Source organism: Setaria viridis, chromosome 3 (genome assembly GCF_005286985.2).
Source record: "Setaria viridis chromosome 3, Setaria_viridis_v4.0, whole genome shotgun sequence".
NCBI classification, from domain to species: domain Eukaryota; kingdom Viridiplantae; phylum Streptophyta; class Magnoliopsida; order Poales; family Poaceae; genus Setaria; species Setaria viridis.
The window spans coordinates 29,810,026-29,835,245 of NC_048265.2; positions in this window are offsets into that span (position 1 = coordinate 29,810,026).

The following is a 25,220-nucleotide window of genomic DNA, read 5'->3' on the forward strand; positions in this document are numbered from 1 at the left end:
GGTGGATTTTTTCGCAACGAATGCATGCAATCTTCCTAATTAGACCTTAGAACATGTTTGGGAGTGTTTTGGGCATTCGGTTCCGGCACGAAAAATGATGCAAAACGGGTGCATTTCGGCACCCGAATGCACTATTCCCGGGTAGCGAAATTCGGGTGGATTTTTTCGCAACGAACGCATCCAATCTTCCTAATTATACACTAGAACATGTTTGGGAGTGTTTTTGAGCATTCGGTTCCGGCACGAAAAACGATGCAAAACGGGTCCATTTCGGCACCCGAATGCACTATTCCCGGGTAGCGAAACTCGGGTGGATTTTTTCGCAACGAACGCATCCAATCTTCCTAATTATACACTAGAACATGTTTGGGAGTGTTTTTGAGCATTCGGTTCCGGCACGAAAAATGATGCAAAACGGGTGCATTTCGGCACCCGAATGCACTATTCCCGGGTAGCGAAACTCGGGTGGATTTTTTCGCAACGAATGCATGCAATCTTCCTAATTATACACTAGAACATGTTTGGGAGTGTTTTTGAGCATTCGGTTCCGGCACGAAAAACGATGCAAAACGGGTGCATTTCGGCACCCGAATGCACTATTCCCGGGTAGCGAAACTCGGGTGGATTTTTTCGCAACGAACGCATCCAATCTTCCTAATTATACACTAGAACATGTTTGGGAGTGTTTTTGAGCATTCGGTTCCGGCACGAAAAACGATGCAAAACGGGTGCATTTCGGCACCCGAATGCACTATTCCCGGGTAGCGAAACTCGGGTGGATTTTTTCGCAACGAACGCATCCAATCTTCCTAATTATACACTAGAACATGTTTGGGAGTGATTTTTGAGCATTCGGTTCCGGCACGAAAAACGATGCAAAACGGGTGCATTTCGGCACCCGAATGCACTATTCCCGGGTAGCGAAACTCGGGTGGATTTTTTCGCAACGAATGCATGCAATCTTCCTAATTAGACCTTAGAACATGTTTGGGAGTGTTTTTGGGCATTCGGTTCCGGGACGAAAAATGATGCAAAACGGGTGCATTTCGGCACCCGAATGCACTATTCCCGGGTAGCGAAATTCGGGTGGATTTTTTCGCAACGAACGCATCCAATCTTCCTAATTATACACTAGAACATGTTTGGGAGTGTTTTTGAGCATTCGGTTCCGGCACGAAAAACGATGCAAAACGGGTCCATTTCGGCACCCGAATGCACTATTCCCGGGTAGCGAAACTCGGGTGGATTTTTTCGCAACGAACGCATCCAATCTTCCTAATTATACACTAGAACATGTTTGGGAGTATTTTTGAGCATTCGGTTCCGGCACGAAAAACGATGCAAAACGGGTGCATTTCGGCACCCGAATGCACTATTCCCGGGTAGCGAAACTCGGGTGGATTTTTTCGCAACGAATGCATGCAATCTTCCTAATTAGACCTTAGAACATGTTTGGGAGTGTTTTTGGGCATTCGGTTCCGGCACGAAAAATGATGCAAAACGGGTGCATTTCGGCACCCGAATGCACTATTCCCGGGTAGCGAAATTCGGGTGGATTTTTTCGCAACGAACGCATCCAATCTTCCTAATTATACACTAGAACATGTTTGGGAGTAGCGAAATTCGGGTGGATTTTTTGAGCATTCGGTTCCGGCACGAAAAACGATGCAAAACGGGTGCATTTCGGCACCCGAATGCACTATTCCCGGGTAGCGAAACTCGGGTGGATTTTTTCGCAACGAACGCATCCAATCTTCCTAATTATACACTAGAACATGTTTGGGAGTGTTTTTGAGCATTCGGTTCCGGCACGAAAAACGATGCAAAACGGGTCCATTTCGGCACCCGAATGCACTATTCCCGGGTAGCGAAACTCGGGTGGATTTTTTCGCAACGAACGCATCCAATCTTCCTAATTATACACTAGAACATGTTTGGGAGTGTTTTTGAGCATTCGGTTCCGGCACGAAAAACGATGCAAAACGGGTGCATTTCGGCACCCGAATGCACTATTCCCGGGTAGCGAAACTCGGGTGGATTTTTTCGCAACGAACGCATCCAATCTTCCTAATTATACACTAGAACATGTTTGGGAGTGTTTTTGAGCATTCGGTTCCGGCACGAAAAACGATGCAAAACGGGTGCATTTCGGCACCCGAATGCACTATTCCCGGGTAGCGAAACTCGGGTGGATTTTTTCGCAACGAACGCATCCAATCTTCCTAATTATACACTAGAACATGTTTGGGAGTGTTTTTGAGCATTCGGTTCCGGCACGAAAAACGATGCAAAACGGGTGCATTTCGGCACCCGAATGCACTATTCCCGGGTAGCGAAACTCGGGTGGATTTTTTCGCAACGAATGCATGCAATCTTCCTAATTATACACTAGAACATGTTTGGGAGTGTTTTTGAGCATTCGGTTCCGGCACGAAAAACGATGCAAAACGGGTGCATTTCGGCACCCGAATGCACTATTCCCGGGTAGCGAAACTCGGGTGGATTTTTTCGCAACGAACGCATCCAATCTTCCTAATTATACACTAGAACATGTTTGGGAGTATTTTTGAGCATTCGGTTCCGGCACGAAAAACGATGCAAAACGGGTGCATTTCGGCACCCGAATGCACTATTCCCGGGTAGCGAAACTCGGGTGGATTTTTTCGCAACGAACGCATCCAATCTTCCTAATTATACACTAGAACATGTTTGGGAGTGTTTTTGAGCATTCGGTTCCGGCACGAAAAACGATGCAAAACGGGTGCATTTCGGCACCCGAATGCACTATTCCCGGGTAGCGAAACTCGGGTGGATTTTTTCGCAACGAATGCATGCAATCTTCCAAATTAGACCTTAGAACATGTTTGGGAGTGTTTTTGGGCATTCGGTTCCGGCACGAAAAATGATGCAAAACGGGTGCATTTCGGCACCCGAATGCACTATTCCCGGGTAGCGAAATTCGGGTGGATTTTTTCGCAACGAACGCATCCAATCTTCCTAATTATACACTAGAACATGTTTGGGAGTGTTTTTGAGCATTCGGTTCCGGCACGAAAAACGATGCAAAACGGGTCCATTTCGGCACCCGAATGCACTATTCCCGGGTAGCGAAACTCGGGTGGATTTTTTCGCAACGAACGCATCCAATCTTCCTAATTATACACTAGAACATGTTTGGGAGTATTTTTGAGCATTCGGTTCCGGCACGAAAAACGATGCAAAACGGGTGCATTTCGGCACCCGAATGCACTATTCCCGGGTAGCGAAACTCGGGTGGATTTTTTCGCAACGAATGCATGCAATCTTCCAAATTAGACCTTAGAACATGTTTGGGAGTGTTTTTGGGCATTCGGTTCCGGCACGAAAAATGATGCAAAACGGGTCCATTTCGGCACCCGAATGCACTATTCCCGGGTAGCGAAACTCGGGTGGATTTTTTCGCAACGAATGCATGCAATCTTCCTAATTAGACCGTAGAACATGTTTGGTAGTGCTTTTGGGCATTCGGTTCCGGGAAGAAAAATGATGCAAAACGGGTGCATTTCGGCACCCGAATGCACTATTCCCGGGTAGCGAAATTCGGGTGGATTTTTTCGCAACGAACGCATCCAATCTTCCTAATTATACACTAGAACATGTTTGGGAGTGTTTTTGAGCATTCGGTTCCGGCACGAAAAACGATGCAAAACGGGTCCATTTCGGCACCCGAATGCACTATTCCCGGGTAGCGAAACTCGGGTGGATTTTTTCGCAACGAACGCATCCAATCTTCCTAATTATACACTAGAACATGTTTGGGAGTGTTTTTGAGCATTCGGTTCCGGCACGAAAAACGATGCAAAACGGGTGCATTTCGGCACCCGAATGCACTATTCCCGGGTAGCGAAACTCGGGTGGATTTTTTCGCAACGAATGCATGCAATCTTCCTAATTAGACCTTAGAACATGTTTGGGAGTGTTTTGGGCATTCGGTTCCGGCACGAAAAATGATGCAAAACGGGTGCATTTCGGCACCCGAATGCACTATTCCCGGGTAGCGAAATTCGGGTGGATTTTTTCGCAACGAACGCATCCAATCTTCCTAATTATACACTAGAACATGTTTGGGAGTGTTTTTGAGCATTCGGTTCCGGCACGAAAAACGATGCAAAACGGGTCCATTTCGGCACCCGAATGCACTATTCCCGGGTAGCGAAACTCGGGTGGATTTTTTCGCAACGAACGCATCCAATCTTCATAATTATACACTAGAACATGTTTGGGAGTGTTTTTGAGCATTCGGTTCCGGCACGAAAAACGATGCAAAACGGGTGCATTTCGGCACCCGAATGCACTATTCCCGGGTAGCGAAACTCGGGTGGATTTTTTCGCAACGAATGCATGCAATCTTCCTAATTAGACCTTAGAACATGTTTGGGAGTATTTTTCTGGGCATTCGGTTCCGGCACGAAAAATGATGCAAAACGGGTGCATTTCGGCACCCGAATGCACTATTCCCGGGTAGCGAAATTCGGGTGGATTTTTTCGCAACGAACGCATCCAATCTTCCTAATTATACACTAGAACATGTTTGGGAGTGTTTTTGAGCATTCGGTTCCGGCACGAAAAACGATGCAAAACGGGTCCATTTCGGCACCCGAATGCACTATTCCCGGGTAGCGAAACTCGGGTGGATTTTTTCGCAACGAACGCATCCAATCTTCCTAATTATACACTAGAACATGTTTGGGAGTGTTTTTGAGCATTCGGTTCCGGCACGAAAAACGATGCAAAACGGGTGCATTTCGGCACCCGAATGCACTATTCCCGGGTAGCGAAACTCGGGTGGATTTTTTCGCAACGAATGCATGCAATCTTCCTAATTAGACCTTAGAACATGTTTGGGAGTGTTTTTGGGCATTCGGTTCCGGCACGAAAAACGATGCAAAACGGGTGCATTTCGGCACCCGAATGCACTATTCCCGGGTAGCGAAATTCGGGTGGATTTTTTCGCAACGAACGCATCCAATCTTCCTAATTATACACTAGAACATGTTTGGGAGTGTTTTTGAGCATTCGGTTCCGGCACGAAAAACGATGCAAAACGGGTCCATTTCGGCACCCGAATGCACTATTCCCGGGTAGCGAAACTCGGGTGGATTTTTTCGCAACGAATGCATGCAATCTTCCTAATTAGACCTTAGAACATGTTTGGGAGTGTTTTTGGGCATTCGGTTCCGGCACGAAAAATGATGCAAAACGGGTGCATTTCGGCACCCGAATGCACTATTCCCGGGTAGCGAAACTCGGGTGGATTTTTTCGCAACGAACGCATCCAATCTTCCTAATTATACACTAGAACATGTTTGGGAGTGTTTTTGAGCATTCGGTTCCGGCACGAAAAACGATGCAAAACGGGTCCATTTCGGCACCCGAATGCACTATTCCCGGGTAGCGAAACTCGGGTGGATTTTTTCGCAACGAACGCATCCAATCTTCCTAATTATACACTAGAACATGTTTGGGAGTATTTTTGAGCATTCGGTTCCGGCACGAAAAACGATGCAAAACGGGTGCATTTCGGCACCCGAATGCACTATTCCCGGGTAGCGAAACTCGGGTGGATTTTTTCGCAACGAATGCATGCAATCTTCCTAATTAGACCTTAGAACATGTTTGGGAGTGTTTTTGGGCATTCGGTTCCGGCACGAAAAATGATGCAAAACGGGTGCATTTCGGCACCCGAATGCACTATTCCCGGGTAGCGAAATTCGGGTGGATTTTTTCGCAACGAACGCATCCAATCTTCCTAATTATACACTAGAACATGTTTGGGAGTGTTTTTGAGCATTCGGTTCCGGCACGAAAAACGATGCAAAACGGGTCCATTTCGGCACCCGAATGCACTATTCCCGGGTAGCGAAACTCGGGTGGATTTTTTCGCAACGAACGCATCCAATCTTCCTAATTATACACTAGAACATGTTTGGGAGTGTTTTTGAGCATTCGGTTCCGGCACGAAAAACGATGCAAAACGGGTGCATTTCGGCACCCGAATGCACTATTCCCGGGTAGCGAAACTCGGGTGGATTTTTTCGCAACGAATGCATGCAATCTTCCTAATTAGACCTTAGAACATGTTTGGGAGTGTTTTTGGGCATTCGGTTCCGGCACGAAAAATGATGCAAAACGGGTGCATTTCGGCACCCGAATGCACTATTCCCGGGTAGCGAAATTCGGGTGGATTTTTTCGCAACGAACGCATCCAATCTTCCTAATTATACACTAGAACATGTTTGGGAGTGTTTTTGAGCATTCGGTTCCGGCACGAAAAACGATGCAAAACGGGTCCATTTCGGCACCCGAATGCACTATTCCCGGGTAGCGAAACTCGGGTGGATTTTTTCGCAACGAACGCATCCAATCTTCCTAATTATACACTAGAACATGTTTGGGAGTGTTTTTGAGCATTCGGTTCCGGCACGAAAAACGATGCAAAACGGGTGCATTTCGGCACCCGAATGCACTATTCCCGGGTAGCGAAACTCGGGTGGATTTTTTCGCAACGAATGCATGCAATCTTCCTAATTAGATACACTAGAACATGTTTGGGAGTGTTTTTGGGCATTCGGTTCCGGCACGAAAAATGATGCAAAACGGGTGCATTTCGGCACCCGAATGCACTATTCCCGGGTAGCGAAATTCGGGTGGATTTTTTCGCAACGAACGCATCCAATCTTCCTAATTATACACTAGAACATGTTTGGGAGTGTTTTTGAGCATTCGGTTCCGGCACTCGGGTGGAAAAACGATGCAAAACGGGTGCATTTCGGCACCCGAATGCACTATTCCCGGGTAGCGAAACTCGGGTGGATTTTTTCGCAACGAATGCATGCAATCTTCCTAATTAGACCTAGAACATGTTTGGGAGTGTTTTGGGCATTCGGTTCCGGCACGAAAAATGATGCAAAACGGGTGCATTTCGGCACCCGAATGCACTATTCCCGGGTAGCGAAATTCGGGTGGATTTTTTCGCAACGAACGCATCCAATCTTCCTAATTATACACTAGAACATGTTTGGGAGTGTTTTTGAGCATTCGGTTCCGGCACGAAAAACGATGCAAAACGGGTCCATTTCGGCACCCGAATGCACTATTCCCGGGTAGCGAAACTCGGGTGGATTTTTTCGCAACGAACGCATCCAATCTGCCAAATTATACACTAGAACATGTTTGGGAGTGTTTTTGAGCATTCGGTTCCGGCAGGAAAAACGATGCAAAATGGGTGCATTTCGGCACCCGAATGCACTATTCCCGGGTAGCGAAACTCGGGTGGATTTTTTCGCAACGAATGCATGCAATCTTCCAAATTAGACCTTAGAACATGTTTGGGAGTGTTTTTGGGCATTCGGTTCCGGCGAGAAAAATGATGCAAAACGGGTGCATTTCGGCACCCGAATGCACTATTCCCGGGTAGCGAAATTCGGGTGGATTTTTTCGCAACGAACGCATCCAATCTTCCTAATTATACACTAGAACATGTTTGGGAGTGTTTTTGAGCATTCGGTTCCGGCACGAAAAACGATGCAAAACGGGTCCATTTCGGCACCCGAATGCACTATTCCCGGGTAGCGAAACTCGGGTGGATTTTTTCGCAACGAACGCATCCAATCTTCCTAATTATACACTAGAACATGTTTGGGAGTGTTTTTGAGCATTCGGTTCCGGCACGAAAAACGATGCAAAACGGGTGCATTTCGGCACCCGAATGCACTATTCCCGGGTAGCGAAACTCGGGTGGATTTTTTCGCAACGAATGCATGCAATCTTCCTAATTAGACCTAGAACATGTTTGGGAGTGCATTTTTGGGCATTCGGTTCCGGCACGAAAAATGATGCAAAACGGGTGCATTTCGGCACCCGAATGCACTATTCCCGGGTAGCGAAATTCGGGTGGATTTTTTCGCAACGAACGCATCCAATCTTCCTAATTATACACTAGAACATGTTTGGGAGTGTTTTTGAGCATTCGGTTCCGGCACGAAAAACGATGCAAAACGGGTCCATTTCGGCACCCGAATGCACTATTCCCGGGTAGCGAAACTCGGGTGGATTTTTTCGCAACGAACGCATCCAATCTTCCTAATTATACACTAGAACATGTTTGGGAGTGTTTTTGAGCATTCGGTTCCGGCACGAAAAACGATGCAAAACGGGTGCATTTCGGCACCCGAATGCACTATTCCCGGGTAGCGAAACTCGGGTGGATTTTTTCGCAACGAATGCATGCAATCTTCCTAATTAGACCTTAGAACATGTTTGGGAGTGTTTTTGGGCATTCGGTTCCGGCACGAAAAATGATGCAAAACGGGTGCATTTCGGCACCCGAATGCACTATTCCCGGGTAGCGAAATTCGGGTGGATTTTTTCGCAACGAACGCATCCAATCTTCCTAATTATACACTAGAACATGTTTGGGAGTGTTTTTGAGCATTCGGTTCCGGCACGAAAAACGATGCAAAACGGGTCCATTTCGGCACCCGAATGCACTATTCCCGGGTAGCGAAACTCGGGTGGATTTTTTCGCAACGAACGCATCCAATCTTCCTAATTATACACTAGAACATGTTTGGGAGTGTTTTTGAGCATTCGGTTCCGGCACGAAAAACGATGCAAAACGGGTGCATTTCGGCACCCGAATGCACTATTCCCGGGTAGCGAAACTCGGGTGGATTTTTTCGCAACGAATGCATGCAATCTTCCTAATTAGACCTTAGAACATGTTTGGGAGTGTTTTTGGGCATTCGGTTCCGGCACGAAAAATGATGCAAAACGGGTGCATTTCGGCACCCGAATGCACTATTCCCGGGTAGCGAAATTCGGGTGGATTTTTTCGCAACGAACGCATCCAATCTTCCTAATTATACACTAGAACATGTTTGGGAGTGTTTTTGAGCATTCGGTTCCGGCACGAAAAACGATGCAAAACGGGTGCATTTCGGCACCCGAATGCACTATTCCCGGGTAGCGAAACTCGGGTGGATTTTTTCGCAACGAACGCATGCAATCTTCCTAATTATACACTAGAACATGTTTGGGAGTGCATTTTTTGGGCATTCGGTTCCGGCGGGTGGATTTTTTCGAAAAATGATGCAAAACGGGAAGAAAAATGATGGGTGCATTTCGGCACCCGAATGCACTATTCCCGGGGGTAGCGAAATTCGGGTGGATTTTTTCGCAACGAACGCATCCAATCTTCCTAATTATACACTAGAACATGTTTGGGAGTGTTTTTGAGCATTCGGTTCCGGCACGAAAAACGATGCAAAACGGGTCCATTTCGGCACCCGAATGCACTATTCCCGGGTAGCGAAACTCGGGTGGATTTTTTCGCAACGAACGCATCCAATCTTCCTAATTATACACTAGAACATGTTTGGGAGTGTTTTTGAGCATTCGGTTCCGGCACGAAAAACGATGCAAAACGGGTGCATTTCGGCACCCGAATGCACTATTCCCGGGTAGCGAAACTCGGGTGGATTTTTTCGCAACGAATGCATGCAATCTTCCTAATTAGACCTTAGAACATGTTTGGGAGTGTTTTTGGGCATTCGGTTCCGGCACGAAAAATGATGCAAAACGGGTGCATTTCGGCACCCGAATGCACTATTCCCGGGTAGCGAAATTCGGGTGGATTTTTTCGCAACGAACGCATCCAATCTTCCTAATTATACACTAGAACATGTTTGGGAGTGTTTTTGAGCATTCGGTTCCGGCACGAAAAACGATGCAAAACGGGTCCATTTCGGCACCCGAATGCACTATTCCCGGGTAGCGAAACTCGGGTGGATTTTTTCGCAACGAACGCATCCAATCTTCCTAATTATACACTAGAACATGTTTGGGAGTGTTTTTGAGCATTCGGTTCCGGCACGAAAAACGATGCAAAACGGGTGCATTTCGGCACCCGAATGCACTATTCCCGGGTAGCGAAACTCGGGTGGATTTTTTCGCAACGAATGCATGCAATCTTCCTAATTAGACCTTAGAACATGTTTGGGAGTGTTTTTGGGCATTCGGTTCCGGCACGAAAAATGATGCAAAACGGGTGCATTTCGGCACCCGAATGCACTATTCCCGGGTAGCGAAATTCGGGTGGATTTTTTCGCAACGAACGCATCCAATCTTCCTAATTATACACTAGAACATGTTTGGGAGTGTTTTTGAGCATTCGGTTCCGGCACGAAAAACGATGCAAAACGGGTGCATTTCGGCACCCGAATGCACTATTCCCGGGTAGCGAAACTCGGGTGGATTTTTTCGCAACGAACGCATGCAATCTTCCTAATTATACACTAGAACATGTTTGGGAGTGTTTTTGAGCATTCGGTTCCGGCACGAAAAACGATGCAAAACGGGTGCATTTCGGCACCCGAATGCACTATTCCCGGGTAGCGAAACTCGGGTGGATTTTTTCGCAACGAATGCATGCAATCTTCCTAATTAGACCTTAGAACATGTTTGGGAGTGTTTTTGGGCATTCGGTTCCGGCACGAAAAATGATGCAAAACGGGTGCATTTCGGCACCCGAATGCACTATTCCCGGGTAGCGAAATTCGGGTGGATTTTTTCGCAACGAACGCATCCAATCTTCCTAATTATACACTAGAACATGTTTGGGAGTGTTTTTGAGCATTCGGTTCCGGCACGAAAAACGATGCAAAACGGGTGCATTTCGGCACCCGAATGCACTATTCCCGGGTAGCGAAACTCGGGTGGATTTTTTCGCAACGAATGCATGCAATCTTCCTAATTAGACCTTAGAACATGTTTAGAACATGTTTGGGAGTATTTTTGGGCATTCGGTTCCGGGAAGAAAAATGATGCAAAACGGGTGCATTTCGGCACCCGAATGCACTATTCCCGGGTAGCGAAATTCGGGTGGATTTTTTCGCAACGAACGCATCCAATCTTCCTAATTATACACTAGAACATGTTTGGGAGTGTTTTTGAGCATTCGGTTCCGGCACGAAAAACGATGCAAAACGGGTCCATTTCGGCACCCGAATGCACTATTCCCGGGTAGCGAAACTCGGGTGGATTTTTTCGCAACGAACGCATCCAATCTGCCAAATTATACACTAGAACATGTTTGGGAGTGTTTTTGAGCATTCGGTTCCGGCAGGAAAAACGATGCAAAATGGGTGCATTTCGGCACCCGAATGCACTATTCCCGGGTAGCGAAACTCGGGTGGATTTTTTCGCAACGAATGCATGCAATCTTCCAAATTAGACCTTAGAACATGTTTGGGAGTGTTTCTGGGCATTCGGTTCCGGCAAAAAAATGATGCAAAACGGGTGCATTTCGGCACCCGAATGCACTATTCCCGGGTAGCGAAATTCGGGTGGATTTTTTCGCAACGAACGCATCCAATCTTCCTAATTATACACTAGAACATGTTTGGGAGTATTTTTGAGCATTCGGTTCCGGCACGAAAAACGATGCAAAACGGGTGCATTTCGGCACCCGAATGCACTATTCCCGGGTAGCGAAACTCGGGTGGATTTTTTCGCAACGAATGCATGCAATCTTCCTAATTAGACCTTAGAACATGTTTGGGAGTGTTTTGGGCATTCGGTTCCGGCACGAAAAATGATGCAAAACGGGTGCATTTCGGCACCCGAATGCACTATTCCCGGGTAGCGAAATTCGGGTGGATTTTTTCGCAACGAACGCATCCAATCTTCCTAATTATACACTAGAACATGTTTGGGAGTGTTTTTGAGCATTCGGTTCCGGCACGAAAAACGATGCAAAACGGGTCCATTTCGGCACCCGAATGCACTATTCCCGGGTAGCGAAACTCGGGTGGATTTTTTCGCAACGAACGCATCCAATCTTCCAAATTATACACTAGAACATGTTTGGGAGTGTTTTTGAGCATTCGGTTCCGGCAGGAAAAACGATGCAAAACGGGTGCATTTCGGCACCCGAATGCACTATTCCCGGGTAGCGAAACTCGGGTGGATTTTTTCGCAACGAATGCATGCAATCTTCCTAATTAGACCTTAGAACATGTTTGGGAGTGTTTTTGGGCATTCGGTTCCGGCACGAAAAATGATGCAAAACGGGTGCATTTCGGCACCCGAATGCACTATTCCCGGGTAGCGAAATTCGGGTGGATTTTTTCGCAACGAACGCATCCAATCTTCCTAATTATACACTAGAACATGTTTGGGAGTGTTTTTGAGCATTCGGTTCCGGCACGAAAAACGATGCAAAACGGGTCCATTTCGGCACCCGAATGCACTATTCCCGGGTAGCGAAACTCGGGTGGATTTTTTCGCAACGAACGCATCCAATCTTCCTAATTATACACTAGAACATGTTTGGGAGTGTTTTTGAGCATTCGGTTCCGGCACGAAAAATGATGCAAAACGGGTGCATTTCGGCACCCGAATGCACTATTCCCGGGTAGCGAAACTCGGGTGGATTTTTTCGCAACGAATGCATGCAATCTTCCTAATTAGACCTAGAACATGTTTGGGAGTGTTTTTGGGCATTCGGTTCCGGCACGAAAAATGATGCAAAACGGGTGCATTTCGGCACCCGAATGCACTATTCCCGGGTAGCGAAATTCGGGTGGATTTTTTCGCAACGAACGCATCCAATCTTCCTAATTATACACTAGAACATGTTTGGGAGTGTTTTTGAGCATTCGGTTCCGGCAGGAAAAACGATGCAAAATGGGTGCATTTCGGCACCCGAATGCACTATTCCCGGGTAGCGAAACTCGGGTGGATTTTTTCGCAACGAATGCATGCAATCTTCCTAATTAGACCTAGAACATGTTTGGGAGTGTTTTTGGGCATTCGGTTCCGGGAACGAAAAATGATGCAAAACGGGTGCATTTCGGCACCCGAATGCACTATTCCCGGGTAGCGAAATTCGGGTGGATTTTTTCGCAACGAACGCATCCAATCTTCCTAATTATACACTAGAACATGTTTGGGAGTGTTTTTGAGCATTCGGTTCCGGCACGAAAAACGATGCAAAACGGGTCCATTTCGGCACCCGAATGCACTATTCCCGGGTAGCGAAACTCGGGTGGATTTTTTCGCAACGAACGCATCCAATCTGCCAAATTATACACTAGAACATGTTTGGGAGTGTTTTTGAGCATTCGGTTCCGGCAGGAAAAACGATGCAAAATGGGTGCATTTCGGCACCCGAATGCACTATTCCCGGGTAGCGAAACTCGGGTGGATTTTTTCGCAACGAATGCATGCAATCTTCCAAATTAGACCTTAGAACATGTTTGGGAGTGTTTCTGGGCATTCGGTTCCGGCGAAAAAAATGATGCAAAACGGGTGCATTTCGGCACCCGAATGCACTATTCCCGGGTAGCGAAATTCGGGTGGATTTTTTCGCAACGAACGCATCCAATCTTCCTAATTATACACTAGAACATGTTTGGGAGTGTTTTTGAGCATTTGGTTCCGGCACGAAAAACGATGCAAAACGGGTCCATTTCGGCACCCGAATGCACTATTCCCGGGTAGCGAAACTCGGGTGGATTTTTTCGCAACGAACGCATCCAATCTTCCTAATTATACACTAGAACATGTTTGGGAGTGTTTTTGAGCATTCGGTTCCGGCACGAAAAACGATGCAAAACGGGTCCATTTCGGCACCCGAATGCACTATTCCCGGGTAGCGAAACTCGGGTGGATTTTTTCGCAACGAATGCATCCAATCTTCCTAATTATACACTAGAACATGTTTGGGAGTGTTTTTGAGCATTTGGTTCCGGCACGAAAAACGATGCAAAACGGGTCCATTTCGGCACCCGAATGCACTATTCCCGGGTAGCGAAACTCGGGTGGATTTTTTCGCAACGAACGCATCCAATCTTCCTAATTATACACTAGAACATGTTTGGGAGTATTTTTGAGCATTCGGTTCCGGCACGAAAAACGATGCAAAACGGGTGCATTTCGGCACCCGAATGCACTATTCCCGGGTAGCGAAACTCGGGTGGATTTTTTCGCAACGATTGCATGCAATCTTCCTAATTAGACCTAGAACATGTTTGGGAGTGTTTTTGGGCATTCGGTTCCGGCACGAAAAATGATGCAAAACGGGTGCATTTCGGCACCCGAATGCACTATTCCCGGGTAGCGAAATTCGGGTGGATTTTTTCGCAACGAACGCATCCAATCTTCCTAATTATACACTAGAACATGTTTGGGAGTGTTTTTGAGCATTCGGTTCCGGCAGGAAAAACGATGCAAAATGGGTGCATTTCGGCACCCGAATGCACTATTCCCGGGTAGCGAAACTCGGGTGGATTTTTTCGCAACGAATGCATGCAATCTTCCTAATTAGACCGTAGAACATGTTTGGTAGTGCTTTTGGGCATTCGGTTCCGGGAAGAAAAATGATGCAAAACGGGTGCATTTCGGCACCCGAATGCACTATTCCCGGGTAGCGAAATTCGGGTGGATTTTTTCGCAACGAACGCATCCAATCTTCCTAATTATACACTAGAACATGTTTGGGAGTGTTTTTGAGCATTTGGTTCCGGCACGAAAAACGATGCAAAACGGGTCCATTTCGGCACCCGAATGCACTATTCCCGGGTAGCGAAACTCGGGTGGATTTTTTCGCAACGAACGCATCCAATCTGCCAAATTATACACTAGAACATGTTTGGGAGTGTTTTTGAGCATTCGGTTCCGGCAGGAAAAACGATGCAAAATGGGTGCATTTCGGCACCCGAATGCACTATTCCCGGGTAGCGAAACTCGGGTGGATTTTTTCACAACGAATGCATGCAATCTTCCAAATTAGACCTTAGAACATGTTTGGGAGTGTTTCTGGGCATTCGGTTCCAGCGAAAAAAATGATGCAAAACGGGTGCATTTCGGCACCCGAATGCACTATTCCCGGGTAGTGAAATTCGGGTGGATTTTTTCGCAACGAACGCATCCAATCTTCCTAATTATACACTAGAACATGTTTGGGAGTGTTTTTGAGCATTTGGTTCCGGCACGAAAAACGATGCAAAACGGGTCCATTTCGGCACCCGAATGCACTATTCCCAGGTAGCGAAATTCGGGTGGATTTTTTCGCAACGAACGCATCCAATCTTCCTAATTATACACTAGAACATGTTTGGGAGTGTTTTTGAGCATTCGGTTCCGGCACGAAAAACGATGCAAAACGGGTCCATTTCGGCACCCGAATGCACTATTCCCGGGTAGCGAAACTCGGGTGGATTTTTTTGCAACGAACGCATGCAATCTTCCAAATTAGACCTTAGAACATGTTTGGGAGTGTTTTTGAGCATTCGGTTCCGGCAGGAAAAACGATTTAAAATGGGTGCATTTCGGCACCCGAATGCACTATTCCCGGGTAGCGAAACTCGGGTGGATTTTTTCGCAACGAATGCATGCAATCTTCCAAATTAGACCTTAGAACATGTTTGGGAGTGTTTCTGGGCATTCGGTTCCAGCGAAAAAAATGATGCAAAACGGGTCCATTTCGGCACCCGAATGCACTATTGCCGGGTAGCGAAATTCGGGTGGATTTTTTCGCAACGAACGCATCCAATCTTCCTAATTATACACTAGAACATGTTTGGGAGTGTTTTTGAGCATTTTGTTTCGGCACGAAAAACGATGCAAAACGGGTCCATTTCGGCACCCGAATGCACTATTCCCGGGTAGCGAAATTCGGGTGGATTTTTTCGCAACGAACGCATCCAATCTTCCTAATTATACACTAGAACATGTTTAGGAGTATTTTTGAGCATTCGGTTCCGGCACGAAAAACGATGCAAAATGGGTCCATTTCGGCACCTGAATGCACTATTCCCGGGTAGCGAAACTCGGGTGGATTTTTTTGCAACGAACGCATCCAATCTTCCAAATTATACACTAGAACATGTTTGGTAGTGTTTTTGGGCATTCGGTTCCAGCATGAAAAACGATGCAAAACGTGTGCATTTCGGCACCCGAATGCACTATTCCCGGGTAGCGAAACTCGGGTGGATTTTTTCGCAACGAACGTGATGAGGACATATCACAGGTGAAACAATTCTTTACCATGATTGTATTTGATACATTTGATGAATCAACAGTTACTAATGTGGTTGTATCCGAGCAGGTTATGTCCTCATCAGATGGTGGATAAGAAAGATGATAGGTCTCGAGTCTGGCACCCTAAAAGAAACAACAATGAATAAGGCGATAATCAGGAATCGGCAGCTGATGTCAGCATGGTGTTCATCTTGCCGATGGAGTTCATGGCTCCCGCCGATCGGGACGACACGATGAGGATGAAGGAGCAGATGGCGCAATTAGCTTTGGAGCCAATGACAGCCACTTTTGAGAAACCCGAAGACAAAAAACGGCAACACCTCAAAGCCCTATTCCTCAAAGGACACATCAATGGACGACCTGTCACCAGGTTACTAGTATATGGAGGCGCTGCAGTCAACATCATGCCGTATGCCATGTTCCGGAAGTTGGGGAAAAGCAACGAATATCTGACCAAGATGGACATGATGCTCAAAGACTTTGAAGGCAACATGTCTCCCGCCCGCGGAGCGCTCTGCGTCGACCTCACCATCGGTAGTAAGACCATTCCCACTACTTTCTTTATTATTAATGGCAAAGGGTCCTACAACATGCTGCTCCGTCGTGATTGGATACACACGAATTGTTGTGTCCCGTCTACAATGCACCAATGCCTCGTACAATGGGTTGGCGACAACATCGAGATAATCACCGCCGATTCCACCTACAATGTTGCAGCGGCCAACGCGCAACAGTGGAGCTGCGAACACGTCAAGTGCATATCCGGTAGAATTTGGGACACCGATTTCTTGAGAGTGTCCGATTTTGGCCTACAGCTGATCTGAGCAGTCGGCTCTGAAGATTCAGATTAGATGGATCAGTTCGTCTAAGAAGACGGGAAGCTTGGGCACGGATTTACGTCGGCCGATTCATTGGAGATGGTAGATTTAGGAGATGGTAGCAAGCCAAGGCCGACGTACATTAGTGCTAGCTTGGATCCCGAGTACAAATATAAATTGACAAGTTTATTAAAAGAATTTAAAGATTGTTTTGCTTGGGAATACCATGAGATGCCTAGTCTAGACTGGTCCATTGTCGAACACCGGTTGCCTATAAATCTAGGATATCGGCCGTATCAGCAGCCTGCACGACGATGCAACCCTAAAATTCTACCTAATATAAAGGCTGAAATTACAAGATTGATTGAAGCGAAATTTATTCGGCAATGCCGTTACGCCGAGTGGATTTCTAATATTGTACCCGTATACAAGAAAAATGGAAAGCTGCGCGTGTGCATTGACTTCAGGAATCTTAATCAGGCTACTCCGATGGATGGGTATCCAATGCCGACAGCCGATGTTTTGATAGATGCCGCCGCAGGACATCATCAGTTTCATGGACGGTAACGATGGGTACAAGCAAATATTAATGGCCGAAGAAGATATTTCAAAGACAGTTTTCAGGTGCCTGGGCCACCTCGGTCTATTCAAGTGGGTAGTGATGACCTTCGGATTAAAAAACGCCGGCGCCACATATCAACGGGCCATGAACTATATATTTCACAAGCTTATTGGTGTACTGGTAGAAATCTACATCGATTACGTCGTGGTCAAGTCAAAAGGATATCAGGAGCATCTGGCCGATTTGCGAGAAGTGTTGGAGTGCACAAGGAAGCATGGCTTGAAAATGAACCCAAACAAGTGTGTGTTCGGTGTGTCGGCCGGACAATTTTTGGGCTTCATGGTCCACGAGCACGGGATAGAAGTCAACCGGAAGATCATAGTTGCCATCAACAAGGTTGTAGCCCCGCAGAATAAAACTGAGTTGCAGTCCCTAATCGGCAAGGTCAACTTTATCAGAAGATTCATATCCAACTTGTCCGGGCGTATTCAAGCTTTCACTCCTTTGTTGAAGTTGAAACCCGATCAGGAATTCGTGTGGGAAGAAGAACAGTGCAAAGCATTAGAAGACATCAAGCAATATCTAATTTCGCCACCTGTATTAGTCCTGCCACAAGCTGACAAGCCGTTCAAACTATACTTGTCGACCGATGAGCGGGCTATCGGATCGGCGCTGGTACAGGAGTTCGAAGGAAAAGAACGGGTGATATATTATGTCAGCAAAAGACTCCTGGACGCCAAAACAAGATATTCCCAGGTAGAACGGCTGTGCCTGTGTCTGTATTTCTCATGTACCAAGCTCAGGCATTACCTGTTATCGGCAGAGTGCATAGTCGTATCCAAGGATGACGTAGTAAAGTACATGCTATCACTGCCAATTTTGAAATGGCGGATTGTAAAGTGGATCCTAACTCTGTCAGAGTTTGACCTAAGGTACGAATTGGCCAAAGCTATCAAGGGTCAAGTCATGGCCAATTTCATGGCTCAGCATTGCAGACCGGAAGTCGCTGTCGTTGAACCAGTTCCATGGACTTTATACTTCGATGGTTCTTCGTGTGGGGCCGGATCAGGAATCGGCATCGTCCTCATACCGCCTCAGGGGGCAAGTTATGATTTCTCTCTACCGATAGAGGCATCCGCGACCAATAATCAAGCGGAATACCGAGCCGTCCTAATAGCTATTCAATTGTTAAGAGAGATCAAAGCTGACGCGGTGGAAATTTTTGGGGATTCCATCCTCATTGTGGATCAATTAACGGGGAGATCTGAATGCAAAGATGATGTCTTGATGATTTACTATGAGGATTGCCTCCAACTTTTAAAGGATTTCAAGTCTGCGGTTATTGAGTATATTCCTAGAAATTACAATGAAGAGGCCAATAGGCTTGCCCAACACGCATTCGGGTATCGGCCGATTCAAGGCGCCATGACTCTGAAACTTGCGGCCGACGATTGGTGAAAGGAGATCGCCGATTACTTGAAAGATCCATCCAAGAAAGTAGATCGACGAATATGCTTTCAGGCCACCAAATATGTGCTGCTCGAAGATGATTTGTTTTACCGGATGATTGATGGAGTTTTGCTCAAATGCCTAGGAACAGAAGAAGCAAAGGTCCTGATGGGGGAAATTCATGAGGGCGTGTGCGGAGCTCACCAATCGGCTCACAAAATGAAGTGGATGATTAGAAATAACAGGTATTATTGGCCGACGATTCTCGAAGATTGCTTCAAATATTATAAAGGTTGTCAAGATTGTCAGAAGTTTGGCAACGTGCAGCACGCACCAGCCTCTGCTATGAATCCGATAATCAAACCATGGCCGTTTAGAGGTTGGGGAATAGACCTCATCGGACAGATTTATCCTTCATCAAGCAAGGGACACAAGTTTATATTAGTAGCCACTAACTATTTTACCAAGTGGGTGGAGGCAGTTCTGTTGAAGGCCGTGACATCGGCCGCTATGGTCGATTTCGTAAGGGACCATATTGTTTATCAATTCGGTATCCCTGAAACCATCACGACTGATCAGGGGACGATGTTCACCTCAGGAGAGTTTGAACAGTTCGCCGCCGATATGGGGATTAAATTGTTGAATTCTTCTCCGTATTATGCCCAAGCTAACGGTCAGGCCGAGTCATCCAATGATGGGATAATCAAGTTGATCAAGAGGAAGATAGAAGAACAACCCAAGAAGTGGCACCTGTCTTTAACTGAGTCTTTATGGGCTTACAGGATGGCCTACCACGGGGCCACTAAAATATCTCCTTATCAGTTAGTATATGGTCACGAGGCAGTATTGCCTTGGGAATTAAGGATGGGGTCAAGGCGCATATCGCTTCAAGATAAGTTGACGGCCAATGACTATTCCCTCCTCATGAAGGGAGAGCTTGACGATTTAGCAGGTCAGCGATTAAGGGCCCTGATCAGCATTGAAGAAAACAAGAAAAGGGTGGCCAGGTGGTACGACAAGAAGGTCAAGGTCAAACAATTCTCCCAAGGAGATTTGGTATGGAAGTTGGTGCTGCCGATAGGATCTAAGGATCCCAAATTCGGTAAGTGGTCGCCCACTTGGGAAGGGTCGTATAAAATCGGCCGATGTGCCTCGAGAAACGCATATATACTGGAAACTATCGAGGGGGAAGAATTCACAAGAGCCTTGAATGAAAGATATCTAAAGAGATACTATCCCAGTATATGGGCGGATGCATAACCAACAATAGGGTGTATCAAGACGACATGGCCAACTCTTATTGGCTCGTGTTTATATAGCCGATGCAAAGATGACATCACCTTAAGGACGAAACATTCAATTAGTTTGGCTGATTCATTATTCGGTACAAGCAACGGGGTACATGGCCGATGCGGTACAAGTCGCCCTTAGAACAAAAAGTACCAACACATCTATTGACCACACTTTTTCTTAATCTCCCTCTCGATCCGGCCTAATTTTATAAAGAGGCGGGTGCTCTTTTCCTCCAGATCCGCCATGGAGGCTTCGACTTCAACTTGACGAGGAAGTGGGTGGCTCCTGTCAAGCGGTGGTTGGGATGTTCCCGCGGCGGCATCCTCAAGGGTGACCTGACGACGAAGCGGATGACTTCTTTCAGTTGGCGGCCATTTGGAGCAGTTGGCATCTATGTGGTCCAGGATCTTCTGAATGTCAGCGGGGATATGATCTTTGAGTTCTTCGTAATAGGTCATAATCAGATCTCTGTCCGCCTGCGTCAGTGGTTCGTCGGAATGCATGATCTCGATCGCTTGTTCCAGGTCAGGACTAAGGCGTCTCGGCTAAAAAGCAGCAAACAACCACCCAGCGTTAGATTAATTGAAATACCAGGCGGGGAAACAGAGGAAGATTTCGTACCTGATTGACGAAGAAGGAAGAAGACGAAGAAGACATCTTGGCATCTAGTTTGGGGGTATGGGAATCAAGTCGCTAGAGGAAAAAACAATGGGCAATGCGGATGCCTTTAGGAACAACGCAGGGTCTTGTATTTATAGAAAGAAACGGATGAGGGGTTGGTAAGATGCGTCCCATCGGAATAAAGGATCATTAAATGAAAAGGCTGCCGTAGAGGACAGTCCAAGTTTGAATCTGCACGTCAACGGCAAAAGGACATTAATGTTTTTACAGAGCATTCAGTGCTTTTACAATTTACCCGAGGAGGGCATTAATAGCCGCGATCGCTCGCTACCTAACCTGATCAGCTGAGTCTAAGGTCCTCTGGTCATCTTCGGCCCATCCAGGGACTTCTGGCATATGGCGATGGAGCTTGATTGCTTCGTGGGCCAGGCTCTGCCTCTCTTGCTTCAGCTCCGCGATGACAGAGGGAAGGTCTTGGAGTGTTTTCTCTTCAACGGCTATGGCTTTGGTCACCTGCTCCATCTCCTTGGAAAGCTCTGCCCTTCGCCGTTTAAGGCGATCTATAGCACCAACAATATCTGGGCGAGAGCTTTCAAGGAAACTGATTTGTTGATGCACCTCTTGGGCTCGATGTTTATAGGAATCTTCCTCCACGGGCGTTCACTAGTTTGGCGCGATCAGCCATGTGGTGCAAGGCCCTGAACACTGGAATCCGCATTGATTCGATGTATGCGGTGGGTGCCAAAGCCTCTTCTGCCTCTTCTGGAACTCGGCCTCTGATTTCACTGAGAAGTTGCCGAATCGGCGAGGCGCCTTCCACTAGTCGGCCAATGTCATCTTGGATGAGGGTCCGTATGCTCTCAAGCTTGGCACGGACGTCATCGGCGAAAGAATGAAGAATGAACAATGCATATTAGCTGACGGTAATGGGAAATCGACCGATTTGGGTGGCAGTTTTCTTACCTCTTTGAAGCGGATTTCTTCTGCTTGCGCTGGCGAGAGTGCTACCCTCATCTCAGGAACTGGCGTGACTGGTTCATCAGAGGAAGAAGATTCGACGATTATCGGTGCCCTACTTGGGCCAGCCTCCTGGAAAGATACGGGAAGCTTATTTTTATAAGTATAATGCAAATTATTAAGTCTGACAAGATATAATAACTGCCATACCTCTGTGAGTCGCTCGGGCGATGGTTGTTGGAAAGGTACAATTGATGTGCCCAGGGTAGCCTGCATCAAAATTGGTTAGTTTTTGGTTAAGTATCTAAGATTGAGTTAAAATACTCTCTACCTCGGTGGGAGGAATTGTTGGCGTTCCGATTTCTGCCTGGAATGTAGCCGATTGCTGTGGAGATTGCACTGGGGCGATTTGCGCAGCATGACAGAAAGAAGAAGTTAATATCGATGGAATACTTAGAAGGATGTAAGGCATACGAAGTTACCTGAACAGCTTCTACCAGTAGTGATGCAGCAGCCGCTCCAGGCTCTGTTGCAGCCTGGGGATCGACTTCCTCAATAGTAGGCAGAATCGGCGCAGCTAAAGATTGAGCCGATGTCGCCACCGATTGTTCGGCCAGTTCTATACGGGCGCGCACTCGGCGGCTCATCTTCTTTGAAGAGATTTTCTTCGGTGTTTGTTTTGATCGGCTGGTGGTGATGTCTTCGATGGTTGGGGCATGATAGTCGATGAGTGAAAATGATGTGTATGGGTGGCGATTCTCTCTCGGTCTACCACTCCGGCTGCGCGTTGGAGGAAGTCGACTTTTAAACTACAAAAGGAAAATAAGAATTAGCAGCGAATTTGTAACATAAAAGGAAATGATGTTGAAATTGGCTGAGAAGGGAGCATTTACCGCTGCGTTTGGATCGATGTTGTCATGATCCAGATCATTGCAATACGTTGCAGGGGATGCACAAAAGAGGTGTTGCTTCAATTCTGCCCACCATAGTTTGAATTGTTGGACAGCAAAAGGAGCCACTATCCAATTGTTTAGATCAATGGTACTGGAGTCTGGCACTAGATTGCACAGCCAATTGTAATCGAGGCCCTTGGTGAGCTCGTCTCGGAATTTTGCGTGGCCGGCAAAGTAAACTTGAATCGTCAGCTGACCGAGGCCGAACTGCTGTGCTGCAACTGATGGGTTGTAAAACTCATAAGTTGGGGAATCCTTCCCGGAGAAGAAGTTCGCTGGTAAGATCCCTGGCTTGATCAAGGCGTCCGTGAGATCATTGTCAAAGGAGTTGGACGTCGAGTCATAACAGAAGGGAAGATCAAAAGGTGGTTCTGTTCTCTAGTACGGGTACCAACTGGTAGTTTCTTCACTAAAGCTGTTGTAAAAACATCTGAAATACTCAGCTAACGGGTGGCGGTGAACTGGCAACCAGGGAAAGCTGATGCTACTTCACTAAAAGAAGTGCACCGTCATCGTACTGTGGGGTTTTCCTCTGACTCAATGTTAGGGAATGTGTTGGTCTCTATTTGCTGCTGGGAGATCTTGCTCATATACAAATTGAGCCAGAGGGTGATGAACCACCAGAGGCCACCAGGGTTACCAATCGGCTCTCCCTTTGACAGTTTGACGCCGATCTGGTGCATCATGTGGTAGGCCGATCCTAACAGGTGTTTCCCTAGAGGGACGCTGGATCCTCTTGACAGAGTTTGGCCAGAGCTTGTATGTTGGAAGAAGGGCTGACTGCTCTGCCACAGAAAAGGTGTTTCTCTAGCCACATCATCAAGAAGGCTATGTATTCTCTCTCTAAGATTGTCCCGGTCCTCATGTTTTTATTGATATACCCCTCCACCCACCGATTCCTTTCATTTCTAGCCGATGGGTTGGCTTGACCAGATAATTAAAAGGTGTATCGGGGGAGCAAATATCGAGGCCGGTCAGCATCAGAACATCGGCCAGAGTAGGGGTCATGGGTCCGTGCCCGAAGAGAAATGCATTAAGCGCGTCGGACCAAAAGTAGGAGGCTGCTATCACCAAGGGTTCATTCTTCTCCATCTGGGACAAAGATAGATTGATGCACTGGCCGATTTTTAACTCATCCCATTGAACTCGCTAGGAGTTGGCCATTCTTTGGTACCATTCTTTCCAGTCAGGGGTTTCATTCGGCCAAGATCTAAAAGTGCCCGACCACTAGTTCAAATCCATAGGTGATTGCTTAAAAGGAATTCTATGGGTTTCGAAATTAATCAGATCAGTCGGGTCTGGGTTCCCCATAGGGTCTAAGCAGATGAGACCAGGAGCTTCGGAAAGACGGACGGTGATTTGGTGTCTGGCCGCCTAAAAAAGGTAAAAAAGGAAGAACTAAGAATGGATCTAAAAGGTGCATGGGCGGTGAAAAGTAAAAGAGAAAGGTTTCGGATGTTTACCTCTGGGATGAAGCTCATTGTTGCTGATGGGGTCGCCGATGGAACCGCTGTCGCTGATGGAGCTGCCGGCGGAGCCTCCGTTGCTAGCGGAGTTGCTGATGGTGCCGCCATTGAGGGGATGAAGCGGAATGCAGATGAAAGGAGGATCGCTGGAGAATGCGATTGGAAGCCAAAAGGGTGCTGGGAGAAGATGGAAAGTGATGCGTCGGGAATGAAGTTACTGAGCTCGTGGAGAAGAAGCGACAGGGAACGCTAGTATTTAAAGACGGTCTGAGAGAAGGGCTAAAGGCGGGATTTTTACCGCGCCATCTACACGAATTTCGGGGGAGCAGTTGTCTCAGGCGCCTAGTTCAAAAAAATTGCAATCATCAGGTAGAAGACCGCGAAAACAGAAGGAGATTTTTGCTGCGTTCATTTCGGAGGAGAGGTTAAAAAAGAATTTTGAAGTAAAAGTCATGTTTTACTCTGAAACTGGGGGGCATGTGTTGACGCCAGATTTTGACACATTTTGAATCGGCGTCAAGAGAGGAAAGGATTGGCCGATGCGGCAGATTAAAAGGTTACAATTGGGAATCGGCCGATTGACGCTACAGTTGGGAATCGACCGATTGGCGCTACAGTGTTTCGAGCGATTGGCAGATGGTGGGGATCGACCGATTGGAAGGTTGGAGCGATTGGGCCAATATGGGCTTAAGGTGGGCCAGAAAAAGAAGATAAAGAAAGATTGGCATGTGAGAGTATGATAACCAACTCCAATACAAGTTGCGTTTGTAAATATTCGTTTTTGTTTAAAATTAGAGATAGATCCTAGTCGGTTAGGAAATCAGTTGCAACAGGCTATAAATAGCCATCTTTAGAGATTTGTAAAATAACAAATCAATCAATACAAATAGTCTTCTTTTTCATCGTACTTTACTTTCAAGCCGTCGACTTCGCCAATACTTCTTTTTCTTTCACGAGTTTGTACGGTTTGGCAGGGCTGCATCGATACGATCTCCGGCCGATTCTGTAAGTTCATTCC